The sequence below is a fragment of the Oryx dammah genome, unplaced genomic scaffold (genome assembly GCF_014754425.2).
Source record: "Oryx dammah isolate SB20612 unplaced genomic scaffold, SCBI_Odam_1.1 HiC_scaffold_25, whole genome shotgun sequence".
Classification (NCBI taxonomy): domain Eukaryota; kingdom Metazoa; phylum Chordata; class Mammalia; order Artiodactyla; family Bovidae; genus Oryx; species Oryx dammah.
Genome location: NW_024070209.1, coordinates 75,231,027 through 75,257,681, shown reverse-complemented (window position 1 = coordinate 75,257,681; position 26,655 = coordinate 75,231,027). Strand labels below are relative to the sequence as shown.

The window sequence follows — 26,655 nt, the reverse complement described above, 5'->3', positions numbered from 1 at the left end:
ACTTCTGTAAGGGTGAAGAGGACAGCAGCTTCTCCATCACAACAGTTGCTGTTTCCCCAAATCCTCCTGCCTTTCTGCCCAGAACTCAGAGGAGTATAGGAAAACCATTCTGTCTGAATAAAATCTGTCAACCTCTGCATGATCCCAGGCTGACAGATCAAGCCATTGAAATAATGCTTCTCTGAAAAACGACTTCCAGCAAGTCCCAGACCTTTGCTTGGTGACCTTACCCTTTGGAAGACAGTTATTAATTGGGGAAATATTGAAGTGCATCTGATGACAGATCTTCTGACCTCATCCTCTGTCTTGCTCTTGAGCACATCTAAAGAAAAGGATAAATACTTTCTTTATTCACCATCTTAAAGCCTCCATGAGCCTTGTGCCTGTACATGCAAATCTGGGTCCTACATGAATTCAAGACAGTGGAAGGAGACAATCCAGGAGCCCTGGCTACACATTTCGTCTGCTTTTCCTTTTCTGTGGGTTTTCTACCAGTTAGAACGCAGAGTCTGCTTTCAGTGACACTAGGGTCTATGGCTGCTCTAAAAGGAAGAGTTGAGTCATGGAATGAGTGAGAATCCTGGTACATGTATGCAAATGCCATGCAAAACATATGGAACCTAGGTTCCTAACCCTTGGTCACCCCTAGCCCTCAAGGAGCAAAGCAATGTAATTGTATGTAGATGGGTCAAAAAGCAGATATTTATGGTAATGACAACCCTATACGTGAGACAGCAAAAGAGATACAGATATAAAGAACACACTCGTGGACTCTGTGGGAGAAGGCAAGGGTGGGATGATTTAAGAAAATAGCATTGAAACATGTATATTACCATATGTGAAATAGATGGCCAGTCCAGGTTCAATGCATGAAACGGCACTCAAAGCTGGTGTACTGGGACAACCCAGATGGATGGGATGGGGAGGGAGGTGAGAGGGGGATTTGGGATGGGAGACACATGTATACCCGTGGCTGATTCATGTCAATGTATGGCAAAAACCACCACAATATTATAACGTAATTAGCCACCGATTAAAATAAATAATTTTTTTTCAAAAGAAACAAATATTTAATATAGTTTCAAAAGAAAATAAACCAATAGACAAAACTAAAATAAGATAATTGAAGATTGAAGGGAAAAGGAAGTTGTGTGACAGAAATATATCATATACTAAGCAAATCAACAAATGGTATTTTAAGTTGATAAATTATACCTAAATTATTAATACTATGAGAAGTATTAAAAAATGAAAGAGTTAAAAGAAGGTGTGGGACAGGGAAAGAACTGCTTCCTTCCATTGGATATTCCATTGGATACTTTGCAGAAAGTGAAGAAAAACTAAAGAGCCTCTTGATGAAAGTGAAGGAGAGTGAAACAGTTGGCTTTAAACTCAACATTCAGAAAATTAAGATCATGGTATCCAGTCCCATCACGTCATGGCAAATAGATGGGGAACAATGGAAACAGGGAGAGACTTTAATTGGGGGGGGCTCCAAAATCACTGTAGTTGTTGACTGCAGCCATGAAATTAACAGATGCTTGCTTCTTGGAAGAAAAGCTATGACCAAACTAGACAGCATATTAAAAAGCAGACACATTACTTTGCCAACAAAGGTCAAAGCTATGGTTTTTCCAATAGTCATGTATGGATGTGAGAGTTGGACTATAAAGAAAGCTGAGCGCCAAAGAATTGATGCTTTTGAACTGTGGTGTTTGTTAGACGAGACTCTTGAGAGTCCCTTGGACTGCAAGGAGAGCCAACCAGTCAATCCTAAAGGAAATCAGTCCTGAATATTCATTGGAAGGACTGATGCTGAATCTGAAACTTCAATACTTTGGCCATTTGATGAGAAGAATTGACTTATTGGAAAAGACCCTGATGCTGGGAAAGATTGAGGTGGGAGAAGGGGACGACAGAGGATGAGATGGTTGGATGGCATCACTGACTCAATGGACATAAGTTTGAGTAGGTTCCGGGAGTTGGTAAAGGACAGGGAAGCCTGGCGTGCTGCAGTCCATGGGGTTGCAAAGAGTTGGACACAACTAAGTAACTGAACTGAACTGAACTGATTGGATACTCTCTTGTACCATTTGAATATGTATGTAAATACTAAAATGTCTAGAAAAATGTACCATTAAACTTTTTAAAAATGTGTTCATTTAGAGAAGCAGAAAGTGAGAAGAGAATCCATTTACTTTTCAACCTCATGTTTGTATTATCCCCAAGGAATCTGAAACTTGACAGTGACTGGTTATATAAAGTGGGATATTATGAAACTATTTAAAATATTGTTGTTGTGGAAGACACATGCCAAGGAAAATTGCTCATAATATACGACCAAACTGTTAAGAAGAGTCTTAAATGTTATTCCCATGTGACCAAAATGAACTGACCATATTCAGAGCTTGTTTGATTTGGAGCTTAAAATATATTTTAAATTACTTGTTCTGTCAGTTATAAAAATTTCAACAACTTGCTAGCAATAATCAAGTTAAGATAATAAAAGTACAAAAATTACAGCAAAATACTCATGTTGTCTATTCCCTAGAGATAACATTCTAGTGTAGAGTCTTTGGATTTTTTTCTATGAATTTAGAAATTTTTACTTTGTACATATATACCTATAGACACATACACACATATGATTTCATTAAACAAAATGGGATAACTCCTACTGTTCTACTAAAGTAATACAGAAGATTAAAAAATAAGTGTATCATTAATGAATAGCCCCCTGTTAAATTAGTAATATGTTTGTTCTTTCACAAATAAATTTTCTCTGGAAAAAAAAAAGTGTATCATTCTTACACAAGGGCCTCATTAGTTTTTTTCTGTACCCTTCTACATTTATAGTATGAACTGCTACAACAAGGATAGCATTTAAAATATTATCAAAATGATAAAGACTTTGAATTTAAAATGAGTTCAAAGACAATTAGCTTAAAAAGCCCAAAAGGCTTTATTGAGTTAACAGTACATTTAAAAAATGAAATTAATTTTAAAGCATTGATTTTTTCTAAAAGAGGGAGACATTTAAATTGTTTTTTAATTCAGTGTTTCAACTCAAGAAATTGAAATTAACTCAATTTAGGTTTTCTATAGCGTTTGCAAATAGGTCTTGGTATTCATATGGTCTAAATATCACTGCATGCCAACTTCTGGTAATTTGCTGTTTCCCAGAAAGCTGGATTCAGCAGTCAGCAGGCTTGCATTGAACAGCACTGCTTGGAAAATGGGGCGGGGAGAAACACCATTTAGTTCTAGAGTCAGAGAATCATTAAATGTGATGGTTCTATGCATGCAGTCTATGAAACAATGGCACTGAAGTTTTAGGCTAACCCTTGTGCTAGGGAAATCTAGTTTGGGAAAAGCTTAATTCACTAATTATTGTCATTCTCTGGAAAGCTGCCCCCCAACCTTCATATCTGCTATCTTTTTCTTATTGCTTCCTCTTCAAGCCATACTACATGTCTATAATCCCTGTGACGAAGGCAAATGGAAAGACTGCCTTCAATGAAAACTGGAGTAAGAAGGCACTTCTTGAGTCCAGTGCCCTCTCCAGCACACCAACACATCATGGTCTTATATGACAAGAGGAAGGGCCACACGTTTAAATGAGGCCACAGAGTGGGGAAATCAGTCTTCAGATTGGGTAGCGTGATTCATGGAAGAATTTATTAAAGCTCCCTTATATGTAAGGTAATGCACTGGGAGCATATCCATCAGCAAATCAGATTTTTGTGTTCTAACCCTAGGGGCCCTCTAGGAAATAATTAGATGAGCTTGGGTAAATGATCTAACCCTAATGTGACCCAGTTTCCTAAAGTAAAATGGGGACGATAAATAATATCTCTGTAAATTAGCTTTTAAGCACTTTCTTGACCCAATTTTGAGCACCTGACTAGAGGCCAGTCAGTTCCCCTTCTTGAGTAGCCAAGTAAGTCTACCCTGCCAACTACCTCCCTTATCAAACCCTCATACTTCTGGCCTCTATAAACCCATCTTAATCATCCTAGGGCCAAGTAACAGAATTCTTGACAGCCCTTATGGCACAGAGTCTACTAAGATTATCCAAGTTAGCCAATTCTGAGTCTGTTGGCCCTGCCTTGCTCTTTCCTTCCTGTGGAAACCCCAATGAAGGTGCTTACCCACAATGTTCCCTTTGCTTCATCATCAACCCTGATGCTTCCCCTAGTGGCCCGGCATGGCATGCTGCATTTTCCCCGGGGAACTGTGGGAACAACAAAGCTGCATCTTTCTGTTTTCTTTCTCTTGATCTGTGTTTGGCCTCACAAGATCTATCAAGGTTAAAATGACCTGCCCTGCACCACTCACAGATTGATTTGGAGACATATTAAGACAGTGGATATGAAAGCCCTTCGAACAGTTTGGAGGGATTACAGACATGTGATATGGTCAGAAGCACCCTGTTCAGTACTGGAGAGACGCAAAATAGCAGATGACAGACACGCACTGTGGTACCCATCACTGCATGTGGGCTCACTCAGTCATGTCCAGCTCTTTGTGACCCCATGGACTGTAGCCTGTCAGGATGATAGTCTACAATAATATATTTGCAATACATACATCTGAAAAATGACTTGTATGTAGAATGTACACTGTAACTCCTACAACTCAACAGTATGAAGACACAACCCTGGAGGGGGTCAAAGAAACCCACTCCAGTATTCTTGCTTGGAGAATCCCTTGGACAGAGGAGCCTGGTGGGCTACAGACCATGAGGACTCAGTCGGAGATGACTGAAGCAACTTAGCACACAGGAAAAGTGAAAGTGAAAGCTAGTCACTCAGTCATGTCCGACTCAGTGTGAACCTATGGACTACAGCCCGCTGGGCTCCTCTGTCCATGGAATTCTCCAGGCAAGAATACTGGAGTGGATTGCCACTCCCTTCTCCAGGGGATCTTCCTGACCCTGGGATCAAACTTGGGTCTCCTGCATCGCAGGCAGGATTTTACCATCTGAGCCACCAGGGAAGCCTTAGCACACGTGCTAAGACACAGTCCAGTTTTCCAAATGGATAAAATATTTAAAATGAAACATCAAAAATGTTATAAAAGCTCCTGAAAATATGCTTCAATAAATATCATCAGGAAATGCAAAGAAAAATGATTGCACACACTGGGATGGCCAGTATTTAAAAAAACTGGCAATACTAAAAGCTGGTCAGATTAGTGAGAAACTGGAGCTCCACACAGGAGTGTATGAGAGATGCTGGTAAGAATATGCCACTTTGGCAAATAGTTGATTAGTTTCCCATAAGTTAGACATACCTTTATCATATTAACCAGCAATCCTACTTTGAAATATTTACTCCAGAGAAATAAAAGCACCTATAACAAAAATATATATTCAAAATATTCATAATAGCCCCAGAAAAAAATCCACCTCAATATCTACCAACAGGAGAATAGATAAATTGTGTTTGTGTATATACAATATATACCACCCTCCTATAAAAAGAACCATGTATGATGGACACATGCATCAAAAAAGGTGTGTCTTGATGAATGGATAAAGAAGATATTATATATATATAATATATATATGTATATTCGATAGATAGATAGGAATGTTACTCAGCCTTAAAAAGAATAGAATGCTGCCAACTGTAGCAACATAGAAGGACCTAGAGAATATTCTGCTTAATGAAATAAATCAGACAGGGACAAATACTGTATGCTATCACTTATACATGGACTCTAAAAAAAAAAATACAGATACAAATGAATATATGCAAAACAGAAGCAGACAAAGATATAGACAACAAACCTGTGATTATCAAAGGGGCGAGAGAAAGGGGGAGGGATAAATTAGGATTATGGAATTAAAAGATATAATACAAACTATGATGTATATAATAGATAAGCAACAAGAGTTTACTGTATAGCATGGGGAATTATAGCCATTATCTTGTAATAACTTATAATGGCAAATAAAATGCAAAAATATTCAATCACTATGCTGCACACCTGAAACTAATATAATATTGAAAATCAACTATACTTCAGTTTTTAAGGTAGAGTCTCAAAAATATTATTCTGAGAAGAAAAAAAAGGAGGACAAAGAGTATAGTATGATTCCATTATATAAATTTCTTAACACGCAAATCTACTCTACAGTCACATAAAGAAGATGACTTGTCACAAGCTAAATATGCAGTTATAGGGATGGACTATATACAGATTGGAAGGAACTTTCTGGAATGATGGAAATTTCTATCTTTGTTCCAGATTGGGAAAGGAGTATGTCAAAGCTGTATATTGTTACCCTGTTTATTTAACTTATATGCAGAGTACATCATGTGAAATGCCAGGTTGGATGAAGCACAACCTGGAATCAAGATTGCCTGGAGAAATATCAATAACCTCAGATATGCAGATAACACCACCCTTATGGCTGAAATCAAGAAGAACTAAAGAGCTTTTTGATGAAGGTGAAAGAAGAGAGTGAAAAAGCTGGCTTAAAACTCAACATTCAGAAAACGAAGATCATGTCATCTGGTCCCAATGCTTCACGGCAAATAGATGGGGAAACAATGAAAACAGTGAGAGACATTATTTTGGGGGGCTCCAAAATCACTGCAGATGGTGACTGCAGCCATAAAATGAAAAGACACTTGCTCCTTGGAAGAAAAGCTATGACAAACCTAGACAGCCCATTAAAAGGCAGAGGCATTGCTTTGCTGACAAAGGTATGTATAGTCCAGACTATGATTTTTCCATTAGTCATGTATGGATGTGAGAGTTGGACCATGAAGAAGGCTGAGTATCGAAGAACTGATGCTTTTGAACTGTAGTGTTGGATAAAACTCTTGAGTCCCTTGGACTGCAAGGAAGTCCAACCAGTCAATCTTAAAGGAAATCAGTCCTGAATATTCATTGGAAGGACTGATGCTGAAGCTGAAACTCCAATACTTTGGCCCCCTGATGTGAAGAACTGACTCATTGGAAAAGACCCTGATGCTGGGAAAGATTGAAGGCAGGAGGAGATGGGGACAGCAGAGAATGAGATGGTTGGATGGCATCACCGACTTGATGGACATGAGTTTGAGCAAGCTCCAAGAGCTGGTGATGGACAGGGAAGCCTGGTGTGCTGCAGTCCATGGGGTTGCAGAGAGTTAGACACAACAGAGCAACTGAACAATAACAACTGTTTTTGTGGTTACATGGGTATGCATATTAACCCAAACTCAATGAATTGTACAGTTATAATGGGTTCATTTAAATGTATGTCAATTACATCTCAATAAAGTTTATTTAATTTTTTAGGAAAGTAAATCAGTGAAAGGTCTAGAAGGTTTGACAATACAAAAACAAACAGGACCCGAAATGCATTTTAAATTTCTATTTCATGGTAGAAATACAGAGATAAAAGGATTCTAATCATGTTCAGATGCCTGTATCCATCTCTGAGTACTATGTGTATAGAACGAAGTTAGTGTGTGTGCCCTAGCCATCCCTTTAAAAGAATCATCTGAAATAGAAATATCAAAGACATCTATGAAACAAAAGCTTGAGCATATTCTTTTACCTAATCAACACAGACTTTCTGGAAGCAACAAAGAACTTGAAGAAGTTCTTTCACTGGCACCACCCAACCCCTTCAATAAAAAACAAACAGAAGAAATCAAAAGATGAGAATAGAGAGGCTTGTGTTTGAGACCCAGCTTTTCTACTTACCAGCCTTGTGATTTTGGCAAGGTACTTAACCTTTTTCAGACTTGCTTTTCTTGTCTGTTAAATGAGGACAGAAAATATAACTCACAAATTCTTTGTAAATATTAATAGAATACCATATGGAAAATGCTTAGCAAGGCTTGAAATATAATATACTTTCAGTAAATAATGGCTAGGGGAAAAAAGGTAGCTCTTGTTACATGAAGTTTTTGTCATATATTCCTTTTTATTTTTTATCAGCATGTGTTTCCCAGAATTCCTGGGGCTTCAATAGCCTTTAAGGCACCAAAATTTCCACAGTTAGAATATATTCAAATTCCTTAGGAATAAGATAATATGTAAATGTTTTATATATTGTATTATCATTTTTCTCTTGTTTGTTTCTTCTATAGGAAAATTTATGGAAATGCAAAAGGAATGTACAGATGACTAATTTCAGAAACCTAGGGAAATCAGAGGGGACAAATATGGCAGTTAAAATGTAGTCTGAATTTATTCTGCAAAGCATGGAAGGAAATGATGTCATCACTTGGAGTGTGGGAAAGTAGGAAATTCTTATCTGATGTGTGGATGAGGAGACATCTCAAAGTCGTAAATGTCATGGCTGACTATCCTCAATGCTTAAATCTTACCCATCTTTCAGGCTTATTCAACTATTTATTTACAATTTCTAAATTTATTGAAATCTGTTCAACTGTTTTCAGGCAACAAACAGATGGAGTTTAGGATTGGTGAATTCAAATCATCAGGCTCACAAACAGAGAGAATGGACTCAGTCTAAGAACAGACTGCATTGTTGAAGATAAAATGAAAAGGTAACCTTTACACACCAGCATTTAACTGCTGGGAAGTTTCAAACACTGATGAAAACAGTTGGCTGTCCATCTGGAAGAGATACTTAAAATTAAGTTAAACACAGAGTGCTGTTTTAAGGTAACAATTGCTTCCTATAGATTCCCATTCTACTAAAGCCTCAAAGTCACAAAATATAACCTTGGAATCTCTTAAAGTATAAAACAAGGCATATTAAAATGTTTTTGAGCAAAAGTTGGTTTCAGTCAAGTAATGCCAAACCAGAAGTTCTCCAGGTAAAGCATAGATTTTTATGAAGTAAAGGTGGAAGCAAAGTAGAGAAATCATTGATTGGCTTGAGTTTAAATTCTAGTTGGATGTTTGCAATTGGTTGCCCTTAGGGTTCAATTTTGCAACCTTGAAGTCATGCTGACCTAAGGTTAAGATTTGGGTTTGCTTACATAGGTCACCATGACTTTAGAGCAATATTGGTCTAAATTAACTTAAATGTTAGAAAGCATCACCAACTCAATGGACATGAATCTGTGCACACTCCAGGAGAGAGTAAAGGACAGGGGAGCCTGATATGCTGCAGTTCTTGGGATTGAGAAGAGTTGGACACAATTTAGCAACTGAACAACAACAAAAATCTCAATAATCTGCATGCTGGGATATCTTCTGGAACTCTAAAAGTTACCATTGAATTACTCTAGTTTTTTATATTTATTTATTTGGCTGTGCCAGGTCTTTTCGTCTTCATTGCAATGGGTAGGATTGGTAGAGGAATCTTTAGTTGCAGCAATATAGGATCCAGTTCCCTAATGAGGTAACCAACCCAGGCCCCTTGCACTGGGAGCACAGAGTCCAAGCCACTGGATCACCAGGGAAGTCCCTGAATCACTTTAAAATTGAGAAAGGTTGAAGGTAGTAACTAATGTCAGTAATTGATGATGAATTCAAACTCTGAAAATGCCAGATGTTAGGTTATAAGATATATATGATTGCATTTAACAAGTTTTTCTATTCACACAGTGATTCAAGTATTTTAATAAAGTGCTATTTTAATCAATAGCAAAATGCCTGACCAAAGCTATTAGCCTCAGCATTAGAAGGCTAAAAGGTAATGCTGTCCCAACTATATCATAGCTACTGAGATAGTATGGCAGCAATTAGCCTGGAAATATGGTTAAATTACCTAAGTGTTACCCAGAATAAATACGGAGCAGATACATCACTTTTCAGAATTAAAATCACCGTGGACCCACACAGGACTACAGCTGGTTGGTAAGGTCCTTGGGGAATCTCATTCTGCCCCCAGCTATGCAAATTCATAATCCTGGCCACAGGCTTACAGGTCACTGGGGCAGCATCACAGTAGTCTACTCTCTTGCCCGACTACAGGGATCCCCTGTGTATTCATTAGTTGCTACTAACTTTATGAAAGGCGAGACAGATACAGACTCACGAAGACATCTATGGACTCCTCCACAGGTCACAGCCTCCCTTGCCATTGGATAAAGGCCATGAAATGGGTTATGAATAATGGAAAAGAGCGGAAGTGATAAACCTTTTGGTGGTCTCACTATTAAAAACATCTCATCATGGGATCCAGCCCTTTCTTCCCCTACGATGGCAATGCAAGAAGTCACAGAAGCCCCCAGGACTCAGAACTCACTGTGTGGAATACAGACACAGGAGGAAAGCCCAAGACACAATAGGCCTTGCCTCAGAATGATATGAACATCCTCTTTTCTGCTACTGTTATGAAGCCAGTGGGATTGCTGGGTTTCTTTGTTATTGCATCATAGCCAACCATATGCTGACTAATATAAAATAACAAAAAGAATCTTTCTGTTTGGCTATAACACAGAAGAAAATACCTTTGATTCCTCTTATGCCTCATAGGTCCCTGGGAGATTTCTGTTACAAAAGATAGCTTTGTTTGATAATAAACTAGTAAGAAGGCTTAGATGTATAAAACAGTAATTTCAGCCACTTTCCAAAATTAAGAATCATATAACCTTCCATTTGTACAGCAATAGTAACTTTTTCATAATGTTTTCATGCATACATCTTCACAACAGCCCTAGAACTTTTTTAAGTGTATAAAATCACAACTTTACAATTGAACAAAGTGAGTAATAGCAGGATTTTAAGTAAGATGTCCAGGAACTCAGAGAGAGCACAGATGAGATAGGCTGCCACCTTTGGTCCTTCTGTAATCAAGAAATGCTCCAAGCTTTCAGCCTTGTCGCAGATTTTTACAAGCTCTTCTTTTAATAACCTTTCTCCATTGTGTTCCTGACTTATTACCTCCCTGGCTCCCAGCACTCTTATTTATATGCAGACTCATTCCAGCTGAACATCCCAGTGTTTATGTTGTATTTGCTGTGTTGTTTCCTAACTAGAGTCTATTATCTGCTGAAACAAGAAGGATGTTCACAAATAAAACACAGCTTGCCTATGGCTGCCAGACCAGCCAAGCCCATCACAGGGGGCAAGGATGTATCTTTACTGATGGGGAGAAACCTGCTGTTTTCATATGAGCTTCCCCTTGGGCGGTTCTAACGAGAGGAGAAGGACTAGAGAGCTGAACCAAGCTAAGTGCCATTTCAAAGTCTCACTTCCAGGCAAGCTTTGCCCTCTGACCGGGAACCAGGTTGCAGGGTAGATGGGCCACAGTCAGAGCTGCTGATGGACTGGAGGTCAGAGAGGTGGCATCTGTAGTCAAATGGACTTAGAAGAAAGAAAGGCTATAGGAAGGTGGCTGGGAAATACTTGACCTAAATTGACTACTTGCAGTAGTGAACATAGCTCAAAGCCAGCTTCAAAAGCTGTTTCTATGCCTCTTGTCTGGATCACCCATCTGGCCTGTATAGAGAACTAATAATTAGAGGTGCCTAGCTTAGGTGGTGTGGGGAAGCCTGAATGGAGGGGCTGAGCACTCTTACCAAGTGCCACAGGCCCCTCACTCCTCCCTTCTGCCTAGTACTAATGGCCCTTATGGCAGGTGGTAAAATGTAGACTAATGTAGGTGCAATGTACAGCCTGCTGGCTTTGAAGTCAGACCATAATATTTTCAAAATCTGGCTCAGCCCTTAAGAGCTGTGTGACTTTGGTCAAGTGATCTAACCTGTCTGTGACTTGGTTTTCTCATACATAAAATAGGAAGAAAGAATAGCTACCTTTGTTAAGCTGTAAAGATTGGGAATTGTATATATATACAAACATTCATATACACATATAATGTTTGGTGTGGCATAAGCCCTGGCATATGATCAGCCCTCAGTAAACCGTAGCTTTTGTGTTGCTTTCATAACTGTAATTATTAAATGCAAAACTGCTTATTTGTGCTCTTGCTCTGGTCTACCTCTCACCACCTCTACGAAAACCATCGGTGTCATATCAACCCCTAAAAGCAAACAAGCCCCTTTTGTATGAAAGAGAAACCTGGCACAATGCCCAACACTTAGTACATACTCAATATACACTTCTTGAATTGAACTGAATTGTGCCCCAGATTTTAAATCCATAGGCAGGTTCCTTGGTTTGCTTTACTGGCTTCAATATTCCTCTAAAAATGAAGCTTGGCTTATTCCTGCCTGGAGCCTCTGAGTGTTTTGGCTGAAGTCAAGAAATATGTATGACTTTTTGTGTATGAAGAGCTTTATATCTGATCATGTGCTTTTACATAATTACATTAATACTCTGGTGCAATTAAATAAAAAAGAACAAAACTGATGGATCACATGTCTATCTGTATACCATCTATTTTGGACTGGTCTTCTAAAAAAAGTAGAAGAGACCTATAAATAGGCTTTAGAATTATGGCTAGGGATGAGAGTTTAACATTGCAGAATATTAGTGTCATGGCTTCTAAGGCTGTGGCAGGGTCTTAAGATTAGAAGGGAATTTAGAGGTCATCTAGTCCTACCCCCACACCAGGCAACGTCTGCCAGCTCATATCTTGGAAACTGTGAACAGCACTGGCTCCACAGGCCCTGGCACCAACCCCAGTTCACACTGCCAGGCCCTGGGGCACCAGATGCCCACAGCTAAGAAGGGGCTAATAGGCCTGTGAGGATTGTGTTGACCACTGTATATCAAAGATTCTTGACTAGTGGTCTCCATCTTATGAAATTAAACAGGAATATGCAAGGTTTATTGAACCGAATATGCTTTGAAGGCATAGAGCTCTAGAGTGTCAGTGTGTTCATAGGGGCACATATGCACATTTCAAGACCTAGATGTAGTTAATACTCAAGATGAGGACACACAGTGGGCACAAAGGACAGTGTGGTTCACACACAACCTTTTACTCCTGGAGGTCACATATTACTTCTTAAAGAACATCTGATTTGCTAATTAACCGAGATTTCATTTAGTGTACACTTCCTTCGTAAAAATGTATCAGGGTTTTCCTTTGTAGTGCTTCCTTTATATTCCTGGGAGACAGGGGTGGATGTGGAGTCTCAACCTGCAAATTTAGGTAAAGACCAGCCCATTAGTGCCATTTTTCCATTCTTCTATATTCCATATATATGCATTGATATACATCTTTTTCCTCTTTGACTTTCTTTACTCTGTAAAACAGGCAGGAGTAGAGACACAGATATAGGGAATGGACTTGTGGACACAGCAGGGGAAAGAAAGGATGGGAAGAAATGAGACAGTAGCGCTCACATATATACACTATCACGTGCAAAACAGATATCTAGGGGAAAGCTGCTGTATAGCAAAGGGAGCTCAGCCTAGAGGGGTGGAATGGGGGAGGGGTGGGAAGGAGCTCAAAAGGTCAGGCATGTGTGTGTGTATATATATATATATATATACATACACACACTTATGGCTGATTCACATCATTGTATGGCAGAAACCAACACAACATTGTAAAGCAATTATCATCCAATTAAAAAAAGATGAAAGTGAAATTGGCTCATTCTTGTCCAACTCTTTGTGACTCCATGGACTATTCTCCAGGCCAGAATACTGGAGTGGGTAGCCTTTCCCTTCTCCGGGGCATCTTCCCAACCCAGAAATCGAACCCAAGTCTCCCGCATTGCAGGCGGATTTTTTACCACTGAGCCACAGACAATACCAAAAAGATTCAGTCCAAGCAGTACCCAGATGAGCTCATGAACCCCCTTCCTGTCCCTGCAAAGGCTAAGGTTCTACTGAGCTAGGCTTGAGTGGAGTTGGCTGGTCCCCCATCTGCATGCCCAAAGATCTATTTACATTTTAAATTACTGCTGTGTCCTTGGGTTACATTTTGATGGCTGCCAAGTAGTTAAGTTCAGAATTATCCCTCGGAACAGTAAACAGTTTACTTTTCAAACAGCATCATTTTTGAAGTTTTTATTCCTCACCATCACTGTGTTAAGAAAGCTGTCAAGTTTTGGAATTTCATGGAGAAATGTGAAGTGGCCTTTGTAAGTGCCAGATGAACCCTCTGAGGCCTGACATTCTCAACGTGATGGCTCTATTTACATATATATTGTCCTTCCTAGGAAATGCTGGAGGTTTGGATTTGGGATTACTGTATGTAGACAGTTCTGGCTGCCATAGGGGCCTGTCTTTCTTATTTCATGTATGCATGCATACATTCACTCACTCATTTATTTATTCACTCAAAAAGAATTTATCATTTCATCTTGGATATCTGGGGAGGTCTGGGCTCTTGCTCTGCCATTAAGGAGGGTGACAGGAGTCAGGAATCATGCCCCGAGGTAGAGAACCCAAACACTCAGATTGATAAGAACATCAATCCTTAGCAATGTTTATCTTGCCCAAATAATTTTTAGTCAAATAAAGAAATTGTATTGCTGTTCCCCTATGGTTTGTTTGACTTCAACTATGAGTATCTGAGATCCTTCTAGAGGCCTTCTTAAGGAAACCAACTTGTATTTATCCTTTCATTAGACTGGTTTTCCCTTTGCTTCCCCTCTCCTTGACTTGAGTTTTCTGGAATTGGCTCATTAAGTCTTGCTGAGAAGGCAAATAAAGCTCCAGGCAGATTGTTCTTGCCCTTCAAAAATGGTTAAGGAAGGAGCAGAATTTCAGGGAGTACCACTCCTGTGAAGAAAAATTTATACCAGCTCCAGTACCTACGACGGTTGCTAATAACTCTTGCAAGACCAGCAGCCATGATATTAAATGCAATGAATGAGCTGAGCTGAGCTGTAATGACACTGCAGGCCCTGAGCTAAGAGCACACATGTCTCAGTCCTCCAGTGGGATGCTCACAACCACCCTGAGAAGCAGACTCAGTGTCCCCTATTTGCACATGGCAAAACCAAGAGAGCACAAAGGTCACACAGGCTACCAAAGTCCCTCCTCAGTTATCAGGGGGCTGAGCTGGGATTCAAAGCAATCAATGTGCTACACTGCCTCCCTCAGCCCGGTACCATACTAAAAAGGCAAAGAACAGAATGGCAGACCTGGCTGGGCTTCCCTGGTGGCTCAGATGGTAAAGAAACCACCTGCAGTGCAGGAGACCTGGGTTCAATCCCCCTGGGTTAGGAAGATCCCTGGAGGAGGGAATGACAACCCACTCCAGTAATCTTTCCTGGAGAATCCCCATAGACAGAGGAGCTTGGCAGGCTATAGTCCATGGGGTCATAAATAATCGGACATGAGTGAGTGACTAAGCACAGCATGGCACATAATATCTCCATATTTATTATCTGTTTCCTCATTTCTCCTGTAGTGATAATCAGTAAGAGTCAAATGTTGTGGGAGAGATTATGCCTCTCACATTGAAGAACTGAAGAACTCCAGGAGATATCAGGGGAGGGAGGGTTTGATAAAAACGATTTATTCATAGGAATAAAGGCTATACACATCTGTGTCAGGCATGGGAGACACAGGCACTGGCCAAAATCTCATTAAGGCCATATATTATCCTGGGTGACCAAAGAGTAAGCACCCATATTTGGCTTGGCAATGTGGTTCTCACACAAAGGAGTGGAGAAAGCCAGAATACCTCCACATTCTGGGAGGAAGAGCTAGGGAGAGATGCTCAGAGCTTGCACCTCTCCCTGACAATGAGAAAACAACATGGAAGGCCGCCTCCAGGCAAGCCACAGGTCCACAGATGTGGAAAGATGGATATTCACACAACAGTAAGGTTATACATGTACTGGGCGATTGTGCTAACCTTTACACTTGTGTTCTCATTTTAAACAGCATAGAGTGAGGCTGCATAGGTCTGGAAAGGGGTCAATAGAGTGATGATTGTTATTGTTGTTTCATCGCTATGTCCAACTCTTTGCAACCCCATGGAGTACAGCCTGCCAGGGTCCTCTGTCCATGTGATTTCCCAGGCAAGAATACCAGAGTGTGCTGCTATTTCCTTCTCAAGGGACTCTTCCTGACACAGGGATTGAACCCATGTTTCCTGCATTGGCAGGTGGATTCTTCACTCCTGAGCCACCAGAGCTTCCCAGGGTGATAATATTTGATATTAATATTAAAGGCTGGGAAAGAGTACATCAAGGAAAATGGAAAAGCAGGGAATTCCAAATGTATGAAACAGTGTTTGCAAAGGTGAGGGGGAGCAGGGTGATTTGTCCTTCTGACGATGAGGGGTGGGCCTTTCTTCCACTTAGGGTCACTACAGGGAGAGAAAGATTCCAGCAAGAGTTAGTACCATAAGGTATGTCCCCTACAGTTATATAGACAATAAAAGGCACATTATTTTTCTTTTGCATAGGACTGTACCCCAACCATCTAGTACCCAAAGGTGGAATTTAGACCAGTTATTTTTAAAATATTTATGGATGATATAAATGGGCCCTGTGTCCATAAAAATTGATATAAGAGGGTGAAAATCTGGATGGGGCTCACAAAACTGATGTTATACTTTATAAGGTATCAAGTTAATGGTCCAGTAATATAGGCAGAAGGCACTCATATTTCTGAAAACACAACAGCAGCTAACAGATATGAAGAGGTTAAAACAAGGTCCTTGAAGAGAGCAGACCTTGAAGGAGAAAGATGCACTCTTTCTTTGCCAAATGAACTGAATGGCTGACAGGCAAGGAAGAGGTTATTGGGCATCCCAGGAAAAGAGCATTATTACGTAGTAATGCAAAGAGCCACAAGTGTGGTGTAAATTGGGGAATGATAAAAATTAAGTATATATTAGGGACTACCAGAAAAGAAAAAAATTAGAGCCAGATTCTAGAGAGCCTTAAAAGCCAGGCTAAGCTGAACTTTTAGTGGACAATGGGGGACCCTTGAATTTTCCGAATCAAGACGTATGACTTAAGAAGATAAACCTCTTGTGGAGCATGGAATAACTAGTGTCCAAGGAGCAGAGATCTCTAGTCTTTCCCATTCTGTTGTTTTCCTCTATTTCTTTGCATTGATCACTGAGGAAGGCTTTCTTATCTCTTCTTGCTATTCTTAGGAACTCTGCATTCAGATGCTTATATCTTTCCTTTTCTCCTTTTCTTTTCACTTCTCTTCTTTTCACAGCTATTTGTAAAGCCTCCTCAGACAGCCATTTTGCTTTTTTGCATTTCTTTTCCATGGGGATGGTCTTAATCCCTGTCTCCTGTACAATACCAAGGGAACATTTCATGCAAAGCTGGGCTCAATAAAGAACAGAAATGGTATGGACCTAACAGAAGCAGAAGATATTAATAAGAGGTGGCAAGAATACACAGAAGCACTGTACAAAAAAGAGCTTCATGACCCAGATAATCACGATGGTGTGATCACTCACCTAGAGCCAGACATCCTGGAATGTGAAGTCACGTGGGCCTTAGAAAGCATCACTATGAACAAAGCCAGTGGAGGTGATGGAATTCCACTTGAGCTATTTCAAACCCTAAAAGATGATGCTGTGAAAGTGCTGCACTCAATATGCCAGCAAATTTGGAAAACTCAGCACTGGCCACAGGACTGGAAAAGGGCAGTCTTCATTCCAATCCCAAAGAAAGGCAATACCAAAGAATGCTCAAACTACCGCACAATTGCACTCATCTCACACGCTAGTAAAGTAATGCTCAAAATTCTCCAAGCCAGGCTTCAGCAATACATGAACTGTGAACTTCCAGATGTTCAAGCTGGTTTTAGAAAAGGCAGAGGAACCAGAGATCAAATTACCAACATCTGCTGGATCATTGAAAAAGCAAGAGAGTTCCAGAAAAACATCTATTTCTGCTTTATTGACTATGCCAAAGCCTTTGACTGTGTGGATCACAATAAACTGTGGAAAATCTGAGACAGATGGGAATACCAGACCACTTGATCTGCCTCTTGAGAAACCTATATGCAGGTCAGGAAGCAACAGTTAGAACTGGACATGGAACAACAGACTGGTTCCAAATAGGAAAAGGAGTTCGTCAAGGCTGTATATTGTCACCCTGCTTCTTTAACTTATATGCAGAGTACATCACGAGAAACGCTGGACTGGAAGAAGCACAAGCTGGAATCAAGATTGCCGGGAGAAATATCAATAACCTCAGATATGCAGATGACACCACCCTTATGGCAGAAAGTGAAGAGGAACTAAAAAGCTTCTTGATGAAAGTGAAAGAGGAGAGTGAAAAATTTGGCTTAAAGCTCAACATTCAGAAAACAAAGATCATGGCATCTGGTCCCATCACTTCATGGGAAATAGGTGGGGAAACAGTGGAAACAGTGTCAGACTTTATCTTTTGGGGCTCCAAAATCACTGCAGGTGGTGACTGAAGCCATGAAATTAAAAGATGCTTACTCCTTGGATGGAAAGTTATGACCAACCTAGATAGTATATTGAAAAGCAGAGACATTACTTTGCCAACAAAGGTCCGTCAAAGGTCCGTCTAGTCAAGGCTATGGTTTTTCCTGTGGTCATGTATGGATGTGAGAGTTGGACTGTGAAGAAAGCTGAGCATTGAAGAATTGATGCTTTTGAACTGTGGTGTTGGACAAGACTCTTGAGAGTCCCTTGGACTGCAAGGAGATCCAACCAGTCCATCCTAAAGGAGATCAGTCCTGGGTGTTCTTTGGAAGGACTGATGTTGAAGCTGAAACTTCAATACTTTGGCCACCTCAGGTGAAGAGTTGACTCATTGGAAAAGACCCTGATGCTGGGAGGGATTGGGGACAGGAGGATAAGGTGATGACAGAGGATGAGATGGCTGGATGGCATCACCGACTCGATGGACATGAGTTTGAGTGAACTCCGGGTGTTGGTAATGGACAGGGGGCCTGGCGTGCTGTGATTAATGGGGTCACAAAGAGTCGGACATGACTGAGCGACTGAACTGAACTGAACTGAAGGAGCAGAGAGTGGAGAAGGAAATGGCAATACTCCAGTATTCTTGCCTGGGACATCCCATGGACATAGAAGCCTGATGGACTATAGTCCATGGGGTCACAAAGAGTCAGACATGACTTATCCACTAAACAACAACAAGGAGAAGAGAGACAGAGTGTCCAGTTGAACCCCCATCATGAGTGTGAACTAATGAGAACCATGTCTGCTAGTTGACATGGAGACAAGGGAAACAAATGGAGAGATGATTAGAGATGGTAATTTACAATGTGCTTGAAACATTGAATCAAATAAAATGTGTGAAGAAAGGTGTAATGTTATGGAGAAGGTCCTGAGATGTAACAAGGTAAAGGATACTCCCGACAATGGCTCACAGTACTAAGTGTGCTTTAAACGAGTTACGGAGAACGTGATTTTAGAAGCACTGGGAAAACCACTCAGAAGTACACACAGCAACCCCAGGACAACCACCACAGGGTGGCCACTGCTTTTCTACCAGGACACTTGCCACTTCCTCTTTCCTGACCTTATCCATTCATCTTCTTTCCTACATACCTCCCAAGCCAGAAGGCAAAAAAAAAAGGCTAAACATGGGTGTTCCCTGGTAGTAAGGTGGTTAAGAATCCATGTGCCAATGCAGGCAGACATGGGTTAGATCCCTGGTCTGGGAAGATTCCACATGCTCACGAGGTAACTAAGCCTGTGTGCCACAATTATTAAGCCTGCTCACTTAGAGCCTGTGATCTGCAACAAGAGAACCCACCCACCACAATGAGAAGCCTGCACATCACAACAAAGAGTAGCCCCTGCTCGCCACAACTAGAGAAAGCTCGCACAGCAACAAAGACCCATCACAGCCATACAAAAATAATTAGAAAAGCTAAGCAATTAGTAGGTTTCCATGGATAGCTTATTCAGGGTGGCCAGGAGAGTATGAGATGATATACTGGCTCATCCCAAACCTGTCCCTGAGCTGGAAGAAAGAAAAAAACCCTCAAGCTATCCAGGGTTCTCTGTGAAAGCAGGTAGGAAATACTTTGAGCAGTGAGGAATGGAGGGTAGGGGGTTGAAGCATTAACCTCACACCTGCTTCCTGGTGAATCATCTTCCTTATCATGGCTCTTTGGAGCCCTCCTGAGGACCACAGGGATGGGCAAGGAGCCAGTGGTCCAGACAGAGTGCTCTAGGGAACCAGAGCAGGTTTATGCGGTTCTGTTCTTTCTAAGAAAAGTAGGTTCCATCATCCATCACCCTTCCCCTGCCTCCTTTCCAAAGGCTAACCCCCCAAAACAATAATAGCCCACAGGAAGACTGCAAGAGACCCTGCCCCTTTAAATTGAGTTCATCTCCTTGTGCTGAGCCAGCCACACGCTTGGAGTTTAATTCTGGTCCCTATTTTCAGGGGGAGCAGCATGCATCTGCCTTGCAGAGACCTAGTCCACCGCAGTCCACCTCAGTCCACCACAGGAAGCAGCCTTCTGACTCCTTGTAAGTCAGGGAGACTCACTGACTTGAGGAGGATTCCTTAAAGACATTCTGAAGTCAGTGAACCTGAGGATCTAAATAGTCAAATAATAGAGAAGGTTTTGTAAGTGGTTCTTTACTGGGTCCCTCAAGTGATAATAAGACATCGGTCTTCAAATTGTTTCTCCATTACCTGGCATGGTGTATCTGCAGAGTCTTCATTGTAAATAAGTGGTTGCCTCTCTGAAGACCAGACTAGGAAGCAAAGGTTAAGAAGATCACATCAGGAGCCACACATGCTTGGAGGCTGATGCTTCTCTATGGACTATTGATATTTAAATCCCACAAAGTCTGTGGCCTATTTTAACTGAATCACTCCAGTTAATGAGTGCAACTGTTCATTTATTTAGGAGATGGTTTTCTTTAAACAATGACATTCAATTTCCCCTGAGGCGCACCATTCCGAAATCAATGAAGACCTATGACATATTTATAAGCAATTCAGTAGGAGAGAGATTTTTGAATCTTTGTGGTCATGGACGTAATACTAGGTATCTTCAAGTCATTAATTAATTGTTCACATTAAATGGATGTTTATTATCTGCAGTATACTAATTGAAATGCCATGTAATTAAAATACATATTACTACTAGTTGATAAGTATTAATAATGTGTTTATATTAATAATATTATTTATATATTATATATATATACACACAAAACCAATCTTTAAGAGGAGTAGATAAGCCTGCAATCTTGCAGGAGATAAGGATTAGGCAAAGAAAGAAGAACTGACTCAACAACAATAGGAGAGGAGAATTTGAAGTCATGCTAATAATAGCAATAATAATAAAATGTATTAACAGCATACAGCATAAGTCAAGCACTCTTCTAAGCATTTTGGATATCATAATTCAATTAATCATCTCAACAGCCCTGTGAGGTAGGTGCAATATTTATCTCCATTTTACAGATAAGAAAACTTAGCTTATGGAAGTTAAGTAACTAACTTAAGGTGATAAAGCTAGGAAGTGGCAGGGCTGGGTTTGGAACCAGGTTTATACAGTTTAATTCCAAATGCCATGCTCTGAGACACTGAGTTATTGGAGTATGCTGCAGAATATTCAGGAAGGCTTCCTGTGGGGACCAGGTTGTAAGTTAGTCTTGAAAGATGAGCTAGGATTTAGAATGTGAAGAAGAGAAAAAACAACATTCCAGAGAGTACAAACCATCTGAGACTAGTTTTGGGCACAGGAGTAACATCACAGTGATTAAATATGTGGTCCCTGGAACCAGACTTTGCAACTTCAAATCCTGGTGCCACCGCTTACTAGCTGTGTGACTTTGGACAAGTTCCCTAACCTCTCTGTTGTCCTACGTTTCTTATTGTAAAATAGTTATAAAAAACAGAACATGTGCTCAGTCAGCTGGTCATATCCAACTTTTTGCAACCCGATGGACTGTAGCCCACCAGGCTCCTCTGTCCATGGGATTTCCCAGGCGAGAATACTAGAGTGGGTTGCCATTTCCTTCTCCAGGGGATCTTCTCAACCCAGGGATCGAACCTGCCTCTCCTGCATCTCCTGCAGGTGGATTCTTTACCACTGAGCCACTGGGGAAGCCTAGTACAGAATGGTAAAGTAGTACAGAATGCTAAGTTGGTAAACATTTAGAAACCACTTAGAACCACCCCTCATGCATAGTAAGTCTCGTATCAGGCTTTCTTGAGTGGGTAAATGTGATCTAGGGCACTGAGAGACAGACCTGGCTAAAAAGTTAAATGATATTCAACTGCCTGTTGCTATGTGTCTTTCTTCATTTCCCTCATTTTTCAAGGACCATTTCCTTGGCATCCCAGCATAATTTTTTGCTTGGGGATAGGATTAGAGCAAGCTCCTGGCCAAACCCTGTGATAAAGGACACCAGTGCAAGTGACATCAAAATAACCACAAACGTTTACCCAGAGCCTACGTGTGCAAAGCACTTTTAGGTGCAGTTGGTAATTTAAAAAAAGAAAGAAAGAAGAAATTGCAGTTTGCATGCCTCTGGGTGGAACCAGTTGCATGGAAAGCCATGGCTGTATCCGGCCCATGGCCGGCTGCAGTACAGAGCTGATGTGGCTAGTTCCAATGTTCAGAGCAGCCCCAGGAGTGAGAGGCTGAGTCAAGGGGGTCAGCAGCCCTTACTAGCTCATTAGTGCTATCTGGATTTAAAAGAGAGATCCCCAAATCCCAGGAGGTGGCTCACTGCTTGGAACAAAACCCAGTGCATTAACATTGTCGTATTCCAAAATGATCCCCAAAGCCCTGCAGTTACGCTGATAGAATATGATTTATACCAAAGCAAGTGATGCCAAGGCCCAGACTAGGGAGGCAGCTGAGCAAAGGAATAATTGAGAATCTACAAATTTCTCTATCTGTGAATGTTCCAATTAAATAGAAGAAGTGCATCTCAGGAGTCCTGGGCCCTCAGCCCTAGACCCCGCTGGCCTCTCTGCCATGTGCCTGTGGGCTGCAGACCTAGTCCGTCATCACAGATTTCTGCATCTCAGCTGAGCTCTGGGCATCCCAGAAGGGTTTGCAAAGTGCCACAGAGGCCATCTCTAAAAGCCTACTCTCTTTGAGTTTGCTGCCTTCAGTCCAATGGTTACCCAGGAGATGATCTGAGATCCAGCCTCAAGGCTGCTTTCGTTTCTTCAGGGAAGATAGAGGATGAGACGGGAACATGCTGGTGAAATAAGGAGGGACACGATTTACATAATGCAACGAAAATGGCTGTATGCACATTTGATAATTTTTCTCGAGCTTAGGAATAGCACGAGTTAGGTTTTCTCTTACACTCTTGCATAGCACCTGATGGTTAACACTGCAGCCCAGCCAGAGAATGTTCAAGAAGAAACAGATTGGGAGCATACTCTCTGGAGTCAGACAGGCCACAGTTTGCATGCATAACTCTACTGTATTAGAAAATTGTCTACACATGTTCACAAGCTCCTATCTGAGGCCATGTTCAATTAGAGATCAAATGACTATTATTTTCAACTTTGAGAGTCAGTGTACTAGTCTAGACAGGCAATTGTTGTAACAAAAACTTCCAGTTCTCAGTGACTTCACTACAATACAGGTTTATTTCTTACTCTTCTCACTGTCTAATGCAGTAGGGGGCAGAGGGGGTTCTGCTCCATGTACTCACTAAGGGATCCAGGCTTTTCAGATAGAGCAGATTCCACCATCTCCCAGGACCTTGGCATCTTACACTGGCAGACAGGCAAAAAGTGAAGGCGTTAGAAGCCAAGTTTGGAAATGACATACATCACTCCCACCCACGTTTCATTGTCACATGGACCACATTGCCACAAAGGGGAGGTAGGAAAATATAGTCTATCTTTATATGCAGGAGGAAAGTGAATTAATAAGGCTTAGTGAACACTTCCATTGTCTGAAATCAGGGAGGCTTCCTGGAGGGAGCAAGACCTGAGAGTTTTGAGGAAGAACATCCTTCCACCCTGTCTAAGTTGGAAGTGACCGCAGAGGTCATTGCAGTCGCTATCTCACCGTTCAGCAAAGCGTGGAGCTGAGTGCACAGTAATTGCTTGGACAACATTCGGTGTTTGATCTTAAATGGGATCTAAAGGAAAATGCAGCAGACAGAGGGGCTGAGGGTGGAAGCTGGACCCAGGATCCAGAACTTGGCTGCTGATTCGGCCTGAGTGGTAGTCAGAGAAACGTTGGGAGGATCCCTGGAAATTAACTCTGCTAATGGTGGGCAGGAGGGTGGACGAGGGAATTTGTCTGATGCTTTGCAGCTGTTGTACATATCAGAACTCTCTCGTCTGCAGTGAAAATATCTTGACAATTTCTGCTGAACGTTGTGTATATTGACAGTCACCTGATTGGGTTTCACTGAACAGTATCTGGAATATATAGTCTGAGACAGGTAAATCCTCATTTATAATTAGCCCATTTTTGCTCCTCTCTCTGGAAGTAAAAGATTTCTAATCTTGCAGTTTAAAAATCCCACTAAAACACATTCAATGATGAATCATTGTGTGCGTTCTTCCTATAGGTAGAGTCCCATGGCTACAGAGGCCATCAGCGGTCCTTTTACCACCTTCCTGGAAAGACCCCAGCTAATGACAGGAAAATGTCTTGTTTTCAGGACCTCAGAACAGGATAAAGCACAGAATATTAGTGTGTGAAGAGCCCAGAGCTGTGCCGTTCTGCTGAGACTCACGGATAGAAGCTACATGCCCCTCTGGAGTTGGCAACAAGAATCCAAGCCCCCTTTGCTGGGGCAATGCCCAAACTCTTTCTGCTCTTCCCTGGTTTGAGACTTCCAGCTCTGTATTCCTGTGCTCAGACTGTCATAACAAAATATCACAGACTGGAAGCCCTGAATGACAGAAATTTATTTTCTTACAGTTCTGGAGGCTAAAAGCCCAACATCAAGTGCCAGCAGCTTCCGCGTGATGCTCGTCTCCTTGGCTTTCTTACGATGTCTTGTGTTTACACACGCCCTCTTCTCTGGGTGCATGTGCGGAGAGAGAACTCTGGTGTCACTTTCCTTTCTCATAAGGACACTAGTCCAATCAGATTAGAGCCCCATCCTTATGACCTCATTTAACCTTAATTACCTCTTGAAAGGACTTATCTCCAAATACAGGTTCAAGCTTCAGCGTGTGACATTCAGAGAGGTGCAGTCCAGCCCATGACAGCCATGCACTCGTGAACACCACCTCAAATCCTGATGCTGGTGTGCAGAGTCAGGTGGAGCTAAGCATCACAGGTGGGAGGACTGCTCTGCCTCGGCATCCAGGTCCTGCCTAAGATCCTGAGATTGTCTCTCAGTGGTCATCATCCCCTCAGTTAGTCCTGGATCCCTTCCTCTTTCCTCCCAAACTAATTGTAATCCCCTGGCTGTCCAAAGACGGTCTTACCTGAGGAATCGGCAGCCTGCTTCCTTGTCTTCTCCTCCACTATAGGCTCTGGCCCGGGAAAACAGGGCTGCAGCTCCCAGCTTCAGGCCACTTCGGGATTCTCACTGCTGCTCAGTGCTCCCTGGAGCGAACATCATCCATGGTCAGGTGGAAGGCCATGAATAAGTCATTGCTGAGTCCTGATCTTCTTCACCACCTGGCAGAGGTCGTTTATTCCTCAACAGATTTTGGCTGATACTGACGGAACCCCCAGCCTGTGTCAGTGGCGTGGCTCCTGCTTTTGCTGTGGGCAGAAACGGGAGGGGAAGACAAGGCTTTGATCTTCCAGAGGAGTGTAAAGCCACTTCCTAGGCGATGGAGGAATTGAAGATGCCTGGAGATCATCCCAGGACTGTGGAATGAGAAACAAAGGAGGAAGGAGCTTGGAACAGGAGGCCAGGCTTCTGTTACCTGCTCCATCAGTTATTCTGTGTGACTAGGTAACCGGTAGCCCCTGTTTGAGCCTCAGTCCCCTGAATGGTTGACCAGGAGCCAGAAGGTGCTAGTAGTAGAGAGTCCACCTGCCAGGGCAGCAGATGCAAGAGGCGCGGGTTCGATCCCTGGGTTGGAAAGATCCCCTAGAGAAGGAAATGGCAACCCCTTCCAATATTCTTGCCTAGAAAAATCCCATGGACAGCGGAGCCTGGTGGGCTACAGTCCATGGGGCTGCAGAGAGTTGGACATGACTGAGTACTAGTTAGCAGCAACCAGTCCCCTCAGATGTGGCACGCCCTGCTGTTGCAACCTGCTCTCAGGTCCTCTGTCCTTTGCTTCGTGGCCTGAGACACCCAGGCGGATCTATTCTGGAAGGTTTCGTGGATTCCATGCAGATTCCTTGGGCCTCTCCTAATCAGACTCAGGGGCCTAGATTTCCCTGGTTGGAACCGTGGCCCACCTACTTCATGCCAACGGCCTGTCTCATTTTCCAGGTCCAAGAAGATGAATGCTCAGCGTTTTCACCAAGAGAATGGAGTATTTCTTTCAGGAAGTTAATAAGATTGTATATTTTAGCCTTGGGGCACCAGAGAAGGGAAAAGAAAAATTCCCTGAAACAACATGTCTCTTGTTTAATAAAGTTTTATTATTATTATTATATATGAGTGTGTGCGAAAAGAGAAATCTATATCTGTTCTTCGCCATCACAGCTTTATTGGTTCTGAGCTTAAAAAAAAATCAGTTTGGTGAATAACAAAATAAAGAACTGACTGACCAGTGATTTTTAATATTTGGCTCTTCCAAGAAGCAATCTAATATAGCAGGAGCTTATTGGAAAGTGTAGATGATGTGGGAATGAGCTATGCAGAAGGGTGGGCTGTCCTGGCTTGCACCTTTGGAAGGACAGGCGGATATGACAGGTGACAGGGCCTCTTTGATTGCTGGCTCTGCTAGCTCAGTGCAACACCTCTGTTTGGGGCAGTAAAATGAAGCTGAGGGTTTTGTTTTCCTCTGATTCTTA

At 41.7% G+C, this 26,655-nt stretch overlaps 1 long non-coding RNA gene across 3 annotated transcripts in view; it reads right to left on the bottom strand.

Moving 5' to 3' along the window:
* LOC120851626 overlaps positions 1-24,832 on the bottom strand; it is a 33,155-nt gene extending 8,323 nt beyond the window's left edge. The window contains exons 1-4 of one of the 3 annotated variants that reach the window (XR_005718368.1): positions 22,875-24,832; positions 20,418-20,479; positions 20,194-20,319; positions 231-322 (exon numbers count right to left, since the gene is read on the bottom strand). This is a non-coding gene — a long non-coding RNA (uncharacterized LOC120851626). Of the gene's footprint in view, positions 1-230; positions 323-7,704; positions 7,759-9,958; positions 11,683-20,193; positions 20,320-20,417; positions 20,859-22,874 lie in introns of those variants that run through there. The other 2 variants (XR_005718367.1, XR_005718366.1) reach the window with 2 other exon arrangements.
* Between the last annotated feature and the right edge of the window lie 1,823 nt (positions 24,833-26,655).